The sequence below is a fragment of the Lissotriton vulgaris genome, chromosome 8 (genome assembly GCF_964263255.1).
Source record: "Lissotriton vulgaris chromosome 8, aLisVul1.2, whole genome shotgun sequence".
NCBI classification, from domain to species: Eukaryota; Metazoa; Chordata; class Amphibia; order Caudata; family Salamandridae; genus Lissotriton; species Lissotriton vulgaris.
The window spans coordinates 694,871,054-694,884,901 of NC_141696.1; positions in this window are offsets into that span (position 1 = coordinate 694,871,054).

The following is a 13,848-nucleotide window of genomic DNA, read 5'->3' on the forward strand; positions in this document are numbered from 1 at the left end:
TGTTTTTACCGCGCTACTACATTGCGGTTTCCCTTATCACCCATTCTCACTGCGGGTTTCCGTGCGGGAACATCTAAAGCTGATTTTCCGGTGCGTTCGGATGGGGAGCTCCGCGACAGCCGTTAGCCTGCCGCCGCCATGTCCCTATCACGTGACCGCTACCGGCACCGAACACAGTATTACCCTCACGAGGCACCAGCAGAACACAGCATTACCCTCACGAGGCACCTGGGGAACACAGCATTACCCTCACGAGGCACCAGCAGAACTCAGCATTACCCTCACGAGGCACCTGGGGAACACAGCATTACCCTCACGAGGCACCAGCGAAACACAGCATTATCCTCACGAGGAACCAGCGGAACAAAGCATTAACCTTACGAGGCACCAGCGGAACACAGCATTACCCTCACTAGGCACCATCGGAACACAGCATTTCCCTCACGAGGCACCAGCTGAACACAGCAATACCCCTCATGAGGCACCAGCTGAACACAGCACTACCCTCACGAGGCACCAGCAGAACTCAGCATTACCCTCAGGAGGCACCAGCGGATCACAGCATTACCCTCATGAGGCACCAGCGGAAGACAGCATTACCCTCACGAGGCACCAGCAGAACTCAGCATTACCCTCACGAGGCACCAGCGGAACACAGCATTACCCTCACAAGGCACCAGCGGAACACAGCATTTCCCTCACGAGGCACCAGCTGAACACAGCATTACCCTCACGAGGCACCAGCAGAACTCAGCATTACCCTCACGAGGCATCAGCGGAACACATGATTACCCTCATGAGGCATCAGCGGAACACATGATTACCCTCATGAGGCACCAGCGGAACACAGCATTACCCTCACGAGGCACCAAGAGAACTCAGCATTACCCTCATGAGGCACCAGCTGAACACAGCAATACCCCTCACGAGGCACCAGCTGAACACAGCACTACCCTCACGAGGCACCAGCAGAACTCAGCATTACCCTCAGGAGGCACCAGCGGATCACAGCATTACCCTCATGAGGCACCAGGGGAAGACAGCATTACCCTCACGAGGCACCAGCAGAACACAGCATTAACCTTACGAGGCACCAGCGGAACACAGCATTACCCTTACGAGGCACCAGCGGAACACAGCATTTCCCTCACGAGGCACCAGCTGAACACAGCAACACCCCTCACGAGGCACCAGCTGAACACAGCATTACCCTCACGAGGCACCAGCAGAACTCAGCATTACCCTCACGAGGCATCAGCGGAACACATGATTACCCTCATGAGGCACCAGCGGAACACAGCATTACCCTCACGAGGGACCAAGAGAACTCAGCATTACCCTCATGAGGCACCAGCTGAACACAGCATTACCCCTCACGACGCACCAGCGGAACAGCAATACCCCTCATGAGGCACCAGCGGAACACAGCAATACCCTCACGAAGCACCTGCGGAACACAGCATTACCCTCACGAGGCACCAGCGGAACACAGCATTTCCCTCACCAGGCACCAGCTGAATACAGCAATATTCCTCCTGAGGCACCAGCTGAACACAGCATTACCCTCACGAGGCACGACCAGAACTCAGCATTACCATCGCGAGGCACCAGCGGAACACAGCATTACCCTCATCAGGCACCAGCGAAACACAGCATTACCCTCACGAGGCAGCAACAGAACTCAGCATTACCCTCATGAGGCACCACCTGAACACAGCATTACCCCTCATGATGCACCAGCAGAACACAGCAATACCCCTCACGAGGCACCAGCGGAACACAGCAATACCCTCACGAAGCACCTGCGGAACACAGCATTACCCTCACGAGGCACCAGCTGAACACAGAATTACCCTCCCGAGGCACCAGCGGAACACAGCATTACCCCTCACTAGGCACCAGCGGACCACAGCAATACCCTTACGAGACACCAGCTGAACACAGGACTACCCTCATGAGGCACCAGCTGAACACAGCATTACCCCTCACGAGGCACCAGCGGAACACAGCATTACCCCTCACGAGGCACCAGTGGAACACAGCATTACTGTCAAGAGGCACCAGCTGAACACAGCATTACCTTCACGTGTCACCAGCGGATCACAGCATTACCCTCACAAGGCACCAGTGGAACACAGCAATACCCTCAAGAGGCACCAGCGGAACACAGCATAACCCTCATGAGGCACCAGCGGAACACAGCATAACCTTCATGAGGCAGCAGCAGAACACAGCATTACCCTTACGAGGCACCTGCGGAACACAGCGATACCCTCTGAGGCAGCAGCAGAATACAGCAATACCCTCACGAAGCAGCAGCGGAACACAGCAATACCCTCATGAGGCACCAGCGGAACACAGCATAACCATCACGATGCACCAGCGGAACACAGCATAACCCTAACGAGGCCCAGGAGCAACAGTTTAGCTCGGGTTAACACCTGACATCTGATCACACTCAACGTGCAAACAAACTGCACAGCATTTCTTTCATTTAATATCAAGTGAAAGTTAGCCTGCTCGCGCGGTGGAGCTACACAAATTAGAGTGATTTGTTGGGGGGTCTGGGGGGGGGGGTTATAATGCTGCATTAAATACTGTCATGCATTCGTGCTTGAAAGGCATGTTGTCAGGATCAGCTTATAATGGGAGAAATTGAGGCTGCCAGGTAGACAGCCAGCTTCTGAGACGGCGAGGCAGAGAAGGTGTCTCAGGCAGAGACTGTCATTTATAGAGGGAGCCTCTGAGACACGCTGCCTGCTATGGAGAGACAGCCTCAGACTCAGCCAGGTAGAGAGGGAGCCTGTGAGATATACTGCCAGCTGGAGGGAGCCTCAGACTACCAGGTACAGAGAGTGCCTCTGAGACACACTGCTAGCCAGAAAGAGAGCCTCAGACTGGCAGCTAGAGAGACCGCCTCTGAGACACACTGCCAGGTAAACAGACAGCCTCAGACAGCCAGGTAGAGAGTGAGTCTCTGATACACACTGCCAGCTAGAAAGAGAGCCTCAGACAGCCAGCTAGAGACAGCCTTTGAGACACACTGCCAGGTAAATAGACAGCCTCAGACTGCCAGGTGGAGAGTGAGCCTCTGATACACACTGCCAGCTCGAAAGAGAGCCTCAGACTGCCATTTAGAGAGACATCCCCTGAGTCACAGTGCCTGGTAAAGAGACAGCCTCAGACTGCCAGCTAGAGAGACAGCCTCTGAGAAACACTGCTAGCCAGAAAGAGAGCCTCAGACTGCCAGCTAGAGAGACAGCCTTTGAGACACACTGCCAGGTAAAGAGACAGCCTCAGACTGCCAGGTAGAGAGTGAGCCTCTGATACACACTGCCAGCTAGAAAGAGAGCCTCAGACTGCCATGTAAAGAGACAGCCTTTGAGACACACTGCCAGGTAAAGAGACAGCCTCAGACTGCGAGGTAGAGAGGGAGCCTTGAGACATACTGCCAGCTATGGAGAGACAGCCTCAGACTGCAGGTAGAGAGGGAGCCTCTGAGACACACTGCCAGGTAAAGAGACAGCCTCAGACTGCGAGGTAGCGAGGGAGCCTTGAGACATACTGCCAGCTATGGAGAGACAGCCTCAACTGCAGGTAGAGAGGGAGCCTCTGAGACACACTGCCAGGTAAAGAGACAGCCTCGGACTGCCAGGTAGAGATGAGCCTCTAAGACACACTGCCAGCTGGAAAGAGAGCCTCGGACTGCCATGTAGAGAGACAGCCTCTATTTTTGCTAGGTAGAGAAGGAGTCTCAGGCAGAGACTTTTAGCTATAGAGGAAGCCTCTGAGAATGCCAGGTAGAGAGCGAGCTTCAGGCAGAGACAGCCACCTACAGAGCTAGCTTCGGACAGAGACTGCCACCTACAGAGGTAGCTTCAGACAGACTGCCACCTTCAGAGGGAGCTTCAGACACAACGGACGTTAGAGAGGGAGGAGGCTCAGTCTGCAGGGCCAGGTTTCCAGAGTGATGAGATTAAGAGTGCACAGAAAATAACAGACAGCTGGGATGAGAGGCAGATACGACTGTCGGTGCCATGAAGGCGCTCACCTAGGGCCAGATGTTGGTAGGGATTTACGGTCGGTAACGGCCGAATTCGGCCGTTACCGACCGGTAAATGCAATTTGAGATGTAGAGCCCTGTATTTTACAGAATCGGTAAATTTACCGATCGGTAAATTTACCGATTCTGTAAAATACCGAATCGGTATTTTTTCCGATTCGGTAAAATTGATATGTAGGTGGGACTCTTCTGAGTCCCACAAGCATTAAAGAATCGGTATTTTACCATCAAATACTATTTGATAGTAAAATACCGATTCTGGTGTGCATGCACATGTGTGCATGCACACCTGTGCCATATGACAGGCAGACCTGCCCTTAGGGCAGGTATGCCTGCCACATGGCCCCCGAACCTTTTTTGGGGGTGCTAGAGGGTGTCAAAGTGACACCCCCTGCACCCTTGTCAGAATCGGTATTTACCGATTCGGTAAATACCGACCGGTAATGCCCCATTCATTCCTATGGGCTTCAAAGCCCATAGGAATGAATGGGGCAGCCCATAGGAATGAATGGGGCATTACCGGTCGGTATTTACCAAATCGGTAAATACCGATATTTACCGATTCGGTAAAAGGAACATCTGGATGTTCCTACATATCCACCCCTCAGATTTACCGATTTTTAATTACCGAATCGGTAAAATTCGGTAATTAAAAATCGGTAAATCTCATTTACCTACATCTGGCCCCTAGTGCTGTGCTCCTGGTAGGCTGCTGTACACCGCACTGTGTGCCCCTAGGCAGGCCGCTCTTCCTCTGATGCTTCAGTCTAGAGCCCTAGTGCGGTGCTCCTGGCAGGCTGCTGTACACCGCACTGTGTGCTCCTGGGCAGGCTGCTCTTCCCCTGATGCTTCAGTCTAGAGCCCTAGTGCTGTGCTCCGGGCAGGCTGCTGTACACCGCACTGTGTGCTCCTGGGCAGGCCGCTCTTCCTCTGATGCTTCAGTCTTCAGCCCTAGTGCCGTGCTCCTGGCAGGCTGTTGTACACCGCACGGAGTGCCCCTGGACAGGCCGCTCTTCATCTGTGCCTCTGATGCCTCAGTCTAGAGCCCTAGTGCCGTGCTCCTGGCAGGCTGCTGTACGCCGCACTATGTGCTCCTGGGCAGGCAGCTCTTCATCTGTGCCTCTGGTGCCTCAGTTTAGAGACTAGTGCAGTGCTCCTGGCAGTCTGTTGTAGACCGCACTGTGTGCTCCTGGGCAGGCCGCTCTTTATCTGTGCAGAGGCGTAGCTACAGCTTGTGGCGCCCAGGGCTATCCCTCAGATTGTCGCCCCTGGGGGAAGGGGTGCAGGAGAAAAGGATGGTGAGCACTTGAAAGAGGTCAGAGAGACGCGTGGTATCGCCGCTAATAGTTACCTCGATCCAGCAGTTCTACAGCCTAACCGCAGGTGCTTGCTCTTTTTGGTATTAATTCTTAGTGGAGCTATGTAACCTGCTTTCTAGATGTCCATTGCTGTCATTTTAATTATAGTCAGCTGCAGCAGGCGTTTGCAGCAGTGTTAGATCTTCTGAGAGTTTCTCGTTGCTCAAATGGGTCTAATTTCTGATATTTATGTTTCCTCCTCTTCATTGCTTGATTTTTGCTCGCAAGAAAGTGTCACTCATAGTGGTTAAAATGTCACTCATAACCACACTGAAATTATGAACATGTCACACATAGCAATCTGAAACCTTGGCAGCTATGGATGGCACATGTCATGATGTAATTTACTGACTACCTAACTTGTTAGCAACTCTAAAATTATGCAGAAATAGTCATTAGAAACTATTTTAAGGATGAAAATAAACTCTATTCAATACACAGATAGTGGGAGGGGGTTAACTGAGCACCTGTCCTAATGCCAAGGGTTAGAGTACATGTACTGAATAAAGAAAATCAGCAAATTTAATATTAGAAATGGCTTGTCTTAATGCAAAAATCTCTAGATGAAAGAGTCAAAATATATGAAGTAATAAAGAAATCTGAGACCTTGTCCTTTCATACACCTTGACTTATTTGACCAAAAGAAATTGACAGAGCGCCCGGTCTACTAACCCCTAGCACTGGACAAAAATACACACCAAAGTCCAAAAGGTTATGTGAATTAATTTTGCAAGAACTACTACTCAGGATGTTGTACAAATAGTTATTTGATTTCCTATTCAGGGCTTCAGCATGTCTGTTACATTAGCAGATGTGCCTTTAAAAGTCTAGGTTTATTTATTTATTTATTTAGAAAGTTTTATAAAGCGCGAACAAGATCCTAGCGGATATCAGAGCGCTATACAAACATTAAATGTTACATATACAAGCAGTAATAGTAGATCCACATAGAAGTACAAAGAATATAATAAAGAAGGACAATATAGTTATATTTAGCATTAATGAGTGTCTTGTGGTTAAGAGCATTAGCTGCCTTTCACCGCCTTGATTCAACAAACCATACTCATCTGTATTTAGCCATGAGGATGGATTTAACTTCATTTTTAAAAGCAGTAGTGGAAGGGTTAAGTCTGATTTCTGGGGGTAAAGCATTCCAGAATCTGGGTGCCATCCCAGAGAAGGATCTGTTATAGGTTTTTTTCTTATGGAATTTTTGTGTTTTCAGGAGTAATTTTTCAGCATTTCTTGAGGATCTGGTCCCACCAGAAATTGTCAGTTTCTCCACCAGGTAGCAGGGGGTCTTTTGATGTAAGGCTCTGTGCGTCATGCACGCAATTTTCAGCTGAATTCTCGCATCTAGGGGTAGCCAGTTCTGGGATTGAAGATCCGGGGTAATGTGGGAGCTACGTTTAGATCCAGTTATGAGTCTTGCTGCCGCGTTGATTGACACTCTAAGGGGTGCAGTTGATGCTTTGGGCAGACCACAAAGGGTAACACAACCATATTCCACTCTGGGTATAACCAAAGCTTGTACTGCCTGCTTAAAGTCATTGTGTGGTAGGAAGGGTTTTAGTTTCCTCAATGTGTTTATCTGAAGGTTGGCTCCCTTTGTAGCATTGCTAATATGTTTTTGCATGTTGAGGTTACTGTCTAAGGTTATTCCAAGTGACTTAGCTGATTCCACAATGGTCGGTTGTACGTTGAACGCTGTGATATGTTTGATCCAATCTTGCATTTTCAGGATTTGAGCCGGCGGGGCTATTAGGAGAAATTCAGTCTTTAGGGCATTCAGTTTAAGATAATTTTCTGCCAGCCAAGTTTGGGTGTTCCTAAGAGCAGTGTTAAGTAATATGATGTCCTCTAGGGAATGTATCTTGAGGTATAGTTGTGTATCGTCTGCGTACATGTGGTATTGCACGTTAGAGGTTTGTAGAAGTTCAGTTAGAGGTTCCAAGAAGAGATTGAACAGTGTTAGAGATAGTGCTGATCCTTGCGGTACCCCCAGGGTCACTGGGACGGGTTTGGACAGGGTGTTCTTAATTTTGAATTGTTGCGTCCGATTTTGGAGAAATGAAGTGAACCAGCTTAACACTGCCCCAGATAGGCCCATTCTGTGTTTCAGGAGAACTAAGAGGTTCTCGTGTTTAACCGTATCAAAGGCTGAAGATAGGTCAAGTAGGATGAGCAAACAGGCTCCATTTTGGTCAAGTATTTGCAGCGCATCGTCAATGCTGTGTGTCATGGCTGATTCTGTGCTGTGACCATCCCGGAACCCTGATTGGTGTTTGTTGAGTAGGTCAAAATGATCAATATGTTTCGTTAGCTGTAGATGTACACATTTTTCCAGCAGCTTGGCTAGGGTAGGGATATTGGAGATTGGGCGATAGTTGTTCAAATCCGAGGGGTCAGCTGTGGGCTTTTTTAGAATAGGTGAGACCTGGCCTACTTTGAGGATGTCTGGGATGCATCCTTGTTGGAGGGAACTATTTATGATCTTAGACAAGAGGGGTAGAAGCAGAGGAATAAGGTCTTTGACTGCGTTTGCCGGAAGCGGGTTAGCGGAGTGGTTGGATGGGTTCAAAGTGCTAAGAATTTTGCCTAGGCCAACTTCGGAGTAGGAGGAAAATGATGACCAGCTTGCGTTATTTTTAGATATAGACTTTAATGGGAGTTGGCCTGCTGCCGTGGTACTGGGAGCAGGAGAGGTAAGTGTATCCGGTCTTGAGTATAGGGTTAGGTCCTTTAGGAGGTCTTTCTTGATGGTGTTGGTCTTCAGGGAGAAGAAGGTGGAGAATTCTTCACAGTTTGGCTGCGAGCCTTCATCATCTTGTGGTCGATGCGGTGCTTCCTTAGATTGGGTTCTGATCAACTCAAAAAGTTTTTGGGGACGGTTTCTTGCCTGGTCAAGTTGGAGGCAGAAATAATCGGCTTTGGTGCGCTTGATCTTGCGGAAGTATGCGTTTCTCTTTGACCTGAGAATCAGAAGGTGGTTGGTAGATGGTGTTGACCTCCAAGCCCTTTCGGCAGTTCTGAGAGAGCGCCTATCCTCGTTGAGTATACCATTATACCAAGGTTTAGAGTCTTTCAAAGAGACTCGTTTTAGTTGCAGAGGTGCTACCTCGTCTATTATTGATGTCATGGTCGAGAGGTAGTGGTTGGTGAGCTTGTGTACTGTGGAGGATCCTACGAGAGGGAGCAATAGTTTTGCGCAGGAGGATGGTAGAGTATTAGGCTTACGTTTTTTTAGGTCTCTTTTCCACACTTTTGGTCTTGTGGGTTGGATAGAGCTCATTTTCACCTTTTCCTTAATGGTGAAAGTGATGATGTGATGGTCTGACCAATCACAGGGTAGGATCGACTAGCTGAATGGAGCCTGTTTTAGAGATTAATAAGTCCAGGATCGATCCTTTGTCGTGTGTTGGGATGTTGCAGGACTGCGTTAGGTCTAGATCCGCCAGGAAATTCTTAAGACTGTTAACTGCTGTATCATTAGGATCATTCCAATGGAGGTTGATGTCCATGAAGTGTTCGGTGAAGGTGAGGTTCTCACCTGGTGGGTGATAAATGATATGCAGAGAACAGACCGGTGTACCCTTACTGGTGCTGTTAAGGCACATGTATTCACATGAATGGAATAAAGGGGCGATGGTTCTGCTTACCGAGATGTTGCTGCGGTGTATGCAGGCTATGCCGCCCCCCGACTTGTCGGTTCTAGCTCTGTCTAGTCTGATGATGTTGTGGTGGGGAGGAACTAGAATGTCGATGATTGGTGTGGAGGATTCTTTTAACCAAGTTTCAGTAAGCACTATCAAGTCTGGCTCATGTGTGAGGATGAGATCAGCTATGTCCACTGCATATCGAACGGCCGATCTGCAATTTAGGAGAATACATTTGAGTGTGGGCGTGCTGATGGTAGAAGAGGGTTCCTGCGTGATAAGGATTCTTCTAAGGTTGTTGTTTGTGATGCCCCTGGTATTTGGTTTAGTGGTCCTATGGGGATTTAGGGGCAAAGTAGGAATTAATGATGCAGCGGGTGTGTTAGGTTTCATTGGGGCGGGAGTTGGTGATGCTGGAGGTGTATTGGGCTTCATGGGAGCGGGATCGTATGAACTTACCAGGGAGAGTATGTCACTTTCTGAGAGCAGGTTGGTGCTTCCGATTGGTCGAGATGAGTTGTTGGAGGAGGGGACTGAGGACCAACTGGGACAGTAGGAATTCGTGTAAGTGGTAGTTTGGCTTCTGGGTTGGCAGATTTTGGGATGTCTAGTTGTTCTGTCATCCCACGGTTGTTTCGCTAAACGATTATTGAGAGCTTGGAGTTCATCTTTGATTTGGTTAAGTGATAAAATGATCTCATCGAGTCTGGGGTTTTGTGCATGTGGGCAAATGGTGTGAGGATGTGTTATGGGTGTAGGTTTGCAAACAGGTTTGGGTGCCTGTCGTGGGGACTGGCCTGGTGTAGAGATTGTGGCGGTTGTAAGGGTGGCTGTATTGGTGGCAACAGATGGGGTCTGGTCTGGTATGTGAATAGTTGTGTGTCTGAGTGTGGGTGGGAGGGATGCTGCTGGTAAGAGTGTGTGTGATGGATGGGCTGTGGGTGAGGTTATGAGTGGTGAGTGCATCTGTGTTGAGGGTATTGATGCAGGTGCTGGGAACTGGCTTGATGTGTTGTAAGGGGCTAAAGTATGCGGGGAAGGTAAGGGTGTTTGCGGGTCAGGTGTAGGTGTTGTAGGTGTGCGTGTGTTGGGTAGTATGTGTGTGTGAGTGTGGATGGTAGGGATGCTGCTGATAAGAGTGTGTGTGATGGGTGGGCTGTGGTGGTGGCTATGGGTGGTGAGTGCGTCTGTGTTAAGGGAGTAGGCGATGGGGACTGGCTTGGTGTATGGTGTGGGGCTAAAGTGTGCGGGGAAGGTGAGGTTGTTTGCGGGTAAGGTAGAGGTGTTGTAGGTGTGCGTGTGTGTGTGAGGTGGTATGTAGGGTAGGATGATTGGTCTGGAGGTATGGGTAGAGTTATGGGTTGCGGTGGGTGAGCGGTGTTTGCTGGGGGTACGTAGGTAGCTTCCGCTATGTTGAGTGTCGATGTGGTGGCTTGACATGTGTTGGCGGGTAGCGGATGTGAAGCAATGGCGTTTTTGTCAGTGGGGATAGGTCGTGAAGTATGTTGAACATTAACGGAAGGGGTGGCGTGAGTAGCCTTATGGGGTTTAGACACTTGCTCCTTGATGATTGGGAGTATGTTATCTAATAGGCTTAGATTGTGATCTGTAGATTGCATGAGTATGGTTCCATTATTGTAAATGGTAATGGTTGCTGTCGCTTGGAAAATTTGAGAGGGGGCGATATAGATAACTAAACCATGTGGAATGTTCCTGTTGGTGGAGAGTGTAAATAGGGTGAGAAAGGCATTTCTCCATTGCGCTCTGCGCTTTGTGTGGAAGATGATATCATTAGTTGTGTGTCCTTTGTGTAATGAGAAATAGGAATCTGCTATGGGTGTTTCAGGATGTTGTTTTATAAGATTGTGTTTGAAGCGTTTGGCTGCGCTTTTAGAGAGGTTGGGGGGTAGATGATGGTGTAAGTGTGTGCGCCTGTGAGCTCCATCATAGGTGTTTAGTAAGGTGCTGCGTGGGTGAGTTTCTGTAAGCAGTCCGTGTTATATTGTGTGGGCAACGAGAAATAGGAGACCGACGACTATTGCGATGTATCTATTATGTATCTATTGCAGTTACTATTGAGATACATTAATAGGTGGTAAGGTCTATTGTTGAGAAGTTAGCAGATGAACGACTATTGTGATATGCCTATTGTGTATTGAAACAACCATGCAGACACCAACCAGGGCACAAATCTAGGGTACATGCAGATACACGGCGTCCAACCACTATTTTCACAGGGTGAACGCCGTCCACCCTACCAAGAAGTTTCATCCACATGCCATTCCTTAGGCCTGCCCCATGCCTCCAGGTAACAGCTGTACTGCTACAAAACTGTGAAGGAATAGTTCCAGTTCTGAAGAGAAGAATACTTAGAAGTGCAGGCCCATTTGAAACACTGCCCCTGTTACTGTGCCGGTTTGCCCCCATGTCCAGTGATTTAAATGGGAAATAATAAGTGCAGGTACTCACCAACTTTAATGGCAGGGGTGGGGCTATGGGCATTGTTGCTGTCTCCTCTGATAGATCTTTATTGATTTCATCTCTGCTGTACGGACCATCATCTATTTTCGTTGCTACACCGTCCATCCTTCCTCGAGGCCCATCCTGGCCTAACGGACCTTGAGGGGGCCTCCCTGCAAGGCAGCTCGGGCCCCCCTCCGGGCTCAATCAGCAGCCCTGCAGACAGAGTGCTGTGCTTGGGGCCCCCCGCACCGCAGGGGCTGCAAGGGCCCGGGTTAAGTCCTTGCCATCCATGCTGCCTCTAGAACGGTCCATCCTTCCACCGGGTATAGTATTGGGTAAGTTATATTTATTATTTATTTCTGTAGAGGTTAGAGTTTACTTATTTTCAACAAAAGGTATCCAGGAGTCACAACCCTGTTATCATACTTTAGACTAACCACTATATGACTAACAAACTAAATTGTGAGTTATATACAATTAATGTGTAAACACCATCTAGACACTCATACCTACGACATACAACCCAGGTAGGACATTTTTCCCATCAGTTGTCGTTCTGTGCCACCACTATTACATCATTTGGGTTCTCCTTACCCAGGAGTTAGTATGAAGTCCGTCACCCTAGTTAAAAGGTGAGGACTGTATGAGTCAGGAGACTGATGTTGGTATTAATGTTGTTGCTGGGTGGTGTCAGTATGGTGTTGGTATTTACAACTGAAAAAAAGCAGTGCAAGCGAAAATGAGTGAAGTGAGTAAAATTAGGTGGAACTGAGTAGAATGGATATTTTAATGTTTTCTCTCAGACCCCTACATTTAAAAACAGGTGAATAGTGAAAAAAGTAGATTTAACATAATATCTACTCAGCAAGTGGTCGACATGTTTCTGCATATAGGTGGAAGTAATCCTATGCTTTCATCAGGACCAAGATATTGCTACTGCTGTATATTATTAAGTGAGAAAAAAATAAAAGGAAGAAATGTCACCTGTGTGTCAGGTGTTGATTCTCCACCACAATCTAAAGTAGTCATGATAGTGAGGAAAGAAGAAAGAGAAAAACAGGCATATTTATCACAGAATGCACTTCTCAGTAGTGAAATTCTTGTGGTCATGTACATATAGTTCAAATGACATGATAGCACTCACCCAATTTCTGTGGGGATGGCGCCTCACCTCACCTCACCTGGCTGCAGCTCAGGTAAATAAGGAGCACCGCTCTGTTTAGCAAAATACAACCGTAAAAGCACTCAACCAATTCATATCAAGGCAACATAGACAGGTAATATCCTTAGGTATTCAAAAGACTGAGCAAAGATATTACGAAATCGCACATTTATACATGTGAAACAGTTATTGTGTAAGAAAAAACATACTCAATATGGACGCTTTCTGATAGACAGGCCAGGCGTTTTATGTTTGGGAAACCATGGGCGATACTAATTGTTCCGCTTTTTAGAGAGAATGTCACTCGCAGCCCAATTCTTATGTTACATGGTACTCAATGCAAGCCGATCGTTAAATGCGGCGAGCACCGTCAACAAAGTGTTTGTCGTGCCCACAAGAATAATCAGAAATGCCGCTCATTGGGGAAAAAAACACACGCATCTGTTTAGTTCAGAATGGTATTAATTACTAGCCGTTCGTGCAAGTCGGCGAGCAGGGTATTTAGAAATGAACTGCTCGTTTGAACAGAAATCAGAAATCAGCGCGGGATACCTCTCGCAACTCTTTCACACGGAACTTAATTCCAAACACTCACAGAAAACGGCGAGCGCAGCAGACAAGCGAAGGGTAGAGAGAGCACACCCTCCATCTGCTTACCTCTCCGTCGGTGTCTCCCAGCGTCCCTCTGGGCTGTTCTGGGGAGGCACTGAACGGAGAAAAGAACGGGTATTTCAAACATAACCTGGTGCGCAATGGTTTCTGGGAACGGTAGTTTCCATAAGTAGCGGAAAGTGTATCAAGTATAATAAAAATGATCTGCCCAATTTGACCATATTCTCGCTGCAAAGTGAAGACTCATTCACTTTATTTAGAACAAGCAAATTTACGGTCAAAGGACCCAACTAGTTGTTTTCAATGGATATTTAAAAACAGCACACGCTATGGGTAGGCAATGTGTGTATCCTAGATGGTGCAAGAGTGTGACAGTCTAGGGATATATAACTTATACCTAATGTGTGTATCATAGATGGTGTTCTCTCGGCACACATTAAATGAAAAAAAGGGGCTACCACACGGAGGTTTAGTTGTTGGTTAGACCTGTTTAAACATATTCTCACTGCTTGATGGGGACTACCCTATTATAGT